We start from the raw sequence: 5,085 nt of genomic DNA, 5'->3' as shown, positions 1-5,085 counted from the left end.
GCTTTCTTATCCTCAAACCAGGCTATAACATAGCAACCGCCTCCCCTGCAACCTCTGACCTATGCTTTTTTGCATTTCCTGCAGCTAAAACATTGAGAAGCAGCCTAAGTGAAGGGGGTGCACCTGTGGCTGGGCAGGTGACACTGCGTGCGCCTTCGAGAGACGGGTCTCCAAGACGTTGCTCCGCTCTCTGACATTGAGGTTAAAGCCATTGAAGAAAGCGAAGATTAGACTCTCTTTGTACCAGGCAGCGTTAAACAAATTAATCTATTGCTGCTCATCTGACTGTAAAATCTCTCGATTTACTATTTCTATAGACCAAGGCCTGGGCAGGGGATAACCCCACACCGCAGAGCCCACTGAACATCTCGAAAACTTTGTTGACAATGAGTCTATCACTGCAGACTTCAAGTATGTGTCAGAAATTACAATCCAGATCATTACCCAGTGGAATTCTAGGAAGAAAATATAGGCTAATTTAGCAAATAGGCTGACAATGTTTGCAAACATCCAAAGCAATATAAACAAAAACATGACCGCCTCCTCCTTTCAAAGTGTTCTCCTCTGAGAGCTATAGAAAAGCACCTTTGTTTATCAGTCAGCTTTTTCCCCTCACTAATCTCTAGCAGAGTACATTAAACACATAAAAGGGACTCTTTAAATAAAGGCCCCACTGAACATATCAAGTTCCTATGATTAAATAAATCAACAACACATGGAGAAAAAAAAGTAAGGATATAAAATAGATAGTAGGGTATTGATAAACATGAGCATATAACATCAAATTGGCTAAATATAAAGGCTAAAATGTAGTGCTTATGAAAGAAAGTGCAAAACAAAGACTGGCAGAGTAGGGTATTGACGGGTCAAACTGTGTCAACCCGAGTTACGTTCAGATGAGCGAGCGAAAGCTGACCCGTGCGTGCACTACGCTTGCACTGGTCTGTTTTAAAGACCCCGCTTTTATTTCAGTTCCTTTATGTCATTATATCTTCGATTGTCTGCCAAATGAATGGAATTTATTTAAAATATATGCCATGTCAATGAGATTTGTTCTTTCGTTTGAAAGACCAATTGCCTTCAAATGACTAGGCCTATTCAAAATCAAACTTAGATGTGGAATCACAAGGTTTGCTTAGAAAACCATTTGATAACTATTAGTCTAGCCCATGATCAGGCTAATATAAACAGCAGCTGTAGCCTAGTCTATCGTACCCCAGTGCCAGTGGCCTATCCATTATTAATTATAGCCCAAGTTTAGCTATCAACATAATAAGAAAGTGACTCCAACGACGTCTAATAAAGAAAACTACAAAATGAATACAGAAAGATCATCATTCATTCTGCGACAATGTCATCATGCTGCGCCAAAAACCGTTAAGGAGACAGGACCCCATTTTCATTCAGTATGGAAAAGAATGCCTCTCGTAAGGCAATGCGAAAACGAATTTAAAATAATATACAATATAAAAGCTACTTTAAAAAACAAAACAACGTATTTGTTCCTGTTGTTCGATCTGGAAGCTGATTGTCTCGTGCCTTCTCTCTATGTATTCGTACAGGCTGCTAATTCTCCCTGTCAAACGTTGTTAGCTAGCTGTAGCTAGCCAGACTTCCATGTTTGTCAACTAGGAGAGTTGTCGATGGACCTTCCCATGCATTTTCTGGCTTGTAAACATAGCTTATTTCTTGTGGCAATATGCCTAGTAACCTGTTCACGTTTGTAAACCACTCTCATAATAGGCCCATAATGCCTAGTGCTTGTCTGAGGTGGTATCTCTGCCATGCACCTAGAGGGGTCTGTGGTGGTACTCCCAGCTCCTGGAGAATAGCCTCTGGGTCTGGGCTCCTATCATACAATGGAAATGTGTAACTGCACCGTTGTCTTGGATGGTCTCCACTGTCCAACACAGTAGATGAAGCTGGAGAAGGGCAGGTGCCTTACAAGAAGAAGCAGGATCCCCGAGCCCGTGCCATTGGCAGTCTTGGCCGGAAGATCCACCAGCGCCACCTGCAGGTGATTAGTGAGACTGGAGAGAACATGGTTACCATGCATCGAGTTGATGTCCTCAGACTGATGGACGAGAATGGGCTAAAACTGGTGCCTCAACGAAAACAAAAGATCCACCCGTCTAATGACGGGCAAACATATCCACGAGGAGCAGCTCAAACTCGGTGAGAAACAGAAAGCCAAGACAGGTGTGTAATATTTAGCATATACAACCACTGTTTTACACCAGACACATGTACATCTCTACCTTGCACACAGTGGTTGTATCTGAATTCTCTAAATGCCTTTTTTCCTATAAGAGGGATATTATAATTATTTTATTATACCTTTATTTCAACAAGGAACACAGACTGAGACCAAGGTCTCTTTTACAGCAGGGCCCTGCGCATACATGTTTACACATACAGTTTAGATACAATGATTAAGAAACTACATAAGACAAACAAAACGATCACATAACACAAAAAAATACAGCAACAGATTATTACATTTACACATAGGTTATTCCCCTAACAGCACAAGAACTTGCATTACCCGAAACAGTTACAAGCGATACAAAAATAAAAATCCTCCAATAAATATTTAAAATGGGCAACAAATATTTAAAATGGGCAACAAATATTTAAAATGGGCATGGGCAACAAGTCTCAAGTTTAAGTTTAGTCTGCAGGCTATTCCATAGGCAAGGAGCATAACAGGAAACGGCAGCCATACCCAACTCTGAGGAAATCGCATGGGCCTCAAGTGTAATCCATGATTGAGACATGGTTTTAGGAATTATAATTCTAATATTGATGAGTGATGATAAATAAGAAGGTAGTTATTCAGAAGTTCTTTATAGACAAACACGAGAGCATGTTGTTCTTGTCTCACGGACAGCGAAGTCCAACCCACATTTTGATATAAAACACAGTGGTGTATATACTACAAAGCAGGTTCAATGAGTTAGTCAGCTATGTTATGAAATAACTTTATTTTTTGGAAAGGTAAGCTTGAAATGGGCATGGCCTTTGACTCAACAACCAAAAGAAAATAGAGTTTAGCTTTCTTAATTAATGAACCCCAACAAATCCAGTTACTTCTGGTTGTTTATCGAAGTTAGCTGGCTAACTCATTGAACCTGCTTTGTAGTATACCCCTCGGATCTAAAATAAGAACAAAAACTACTACCCATACCGAGGCCCTGTGCAGGTAAAGGATCTCACATTTTCCTCTGACATTGGTAACCATGATCTTCTAACCAAACTGCGGCAGGTCCAGAATTGGCTGGATAAAAAGCACCGTGTCAGATCCAAGATGGCGTAGCAGTCGGACGTGTGTTTGTATTGTCCTGTATTGTCCTGTCGCGTGTAAATAGTAAATAGTAAATAGTCTTCGTATTTTTCGTATACATTTCGTATATATTTTAATTTCACTTTCCATCTAGGAACTGAATATACATTCCTACATTCCGCCTCACCCAATGTGGTTACGGACCTGCTATTTTTTTTATACTTTAGAACCGTAACCCCAAGCAGAAGCTAGCCAGATAACTAGCTACTAGCTAGTAGTCAGTTAGCCACTGCTGCGGTCTTCACCCTCAACTCGGACACAGCCAGCTTCAATACCGGGCCAATACCTGCCAGTCTGCAAGCGCGATATCAACCCAGAGCATATAGGACTGCTTTTTCTCTACCACATCACCGGATTCCTGACGCAAGCTCTGGACAATTACACCGTATCTGATCCCACCGTACCTTCTCCGCTGTGCAATCCGGTTTCCGAGCCGTCACGGTGCACCTCAGCCACGCTCAAGTACTAAACGACATCGTAACCCCATCGATAAAGACATTACTGTGCAGCCGTCTTCATCGACCTGGCCAGGCTTTCGACTCTGTCAATCACCATATTCTTATCGGCAGACTCAGTAGCCTCGGTTTTTCTAATGACTGCCTTGCCTGGTTCACCAACTACTTTGCAGACAGAGTGTTCAGTGTGTCAAATCGGAGGGCATGTTGTCCGGTCCTCTGGCAGTCTCTATGGGGGTACCACAGGGTTCAATTCTCGGCCGACTCTTTTCTCTGTATACATCAATGATGTTGCTCTTGCTGCGGGCGATTCCCTGATCCACCTCTACGCAGACGACACCATTCTATATACTTCGGCCCTTCTTGGACACTGTGCTATCTAACCTCCAAACGAGCTTCAATGCCATACAACATCCTTCCGTGGCCTCCAACTGCTCTTAAACGCTAGTAAAACCAAATGCATGCTTTTCAACCGTTCGCTGCCTGACCCGCACGCCCGACTAGCATCACCACCCTGGACGGTTCCGAACTAGAATATGTGGACATCTATAAGTACCTAGGTGTCTGGCTAGACTGCAAACTCTCCTTCCAGACTCATATCAAACATCTCCAATCCAAAATCAAATCAAGAATCGGCTTTCTATTCCGCAACAAAGCCTCCTTCACTCACGCCGCCAAACTTACCCTAGTAAAACATGACTATCCTACGCATCCTCGACTTCGGCGATGTCATCTACAAAATAGCTTCCAACTCTCTACTCAGCAAACTGGATGCAGTTTATCACAGTGCCATTCGTTTTGTTACTAAAGCACCTTATACGACCCACCACTGCGACCTGTATGCCCTAGTCGGCTGGCCCTCTGCTACAGTTCTGTCGTCAGACCACTGCTCCAGGTCATCTACAAGGCTATGCTAGTAAGTGCCGCCTTATCTCAGTTCACTGGTCACGATGGCTTACACCCACCCGCAGCACGCGCTCCAGCAGTGTATCTCACGATCATCCCTAAAGCTAAAACCTCATTTGGACGCCTCTTCCTTCCAGTTCTCTCTGCTGCCTGCGACTGGAACGAATTGCAAAATCTCTGAAGTTGGAGACTTTTCTATCTCCCTCAAACAACTTTAAAAATCTGCTATCCGAGCAGCTAACCGATCGCTGCAGCTGTACATAGTCCATCTGTATAACTACCCACCCAATTTACCTACCTCACCCCCATACTGCTTTTATTTATTTACTTTTCTGCTCTTTTGCACACCAGTATCTCTTCTTGCACATGATCATCTGATGA

General features: G+C 43.0%; 1 pseudogene; it reads left to right on the top strand.

Annotated features, from left to right (window-relative positions):
• The first annotated feature begins 1,879 nt into the window (after positions 1 to 1,879).
• Positions 1,880 to 5,085, top strand: part of LOC139027719 (translation initiation factor IF-3, mitochondrial-like) — a 9,508-nt pseudogene continuing 6,302 nt past the window's right edge.

The sequence above is a fragment of the Salvelinus sp. IW2-2015 genome, linkage group LG5 (assembly GCF_002910315.2).
Source record: "Salvelinus sp. IW2-2015 linkage group LG5, ASM291031v2, whole genome shotgun sequence".
Taxonomy (NCBI): domain Eukaryota; kingdom Metazoa; phylum Chordata; class Actinopteri; order Salmoniformes; family Salmonidae; genus Salvelinus; species Salvelinus sp. IW2-2015.
Note: the sequence above shows the minus strand (reverse complement) of the source record. Positions and strands in the feature narration are given on the sequence as shown.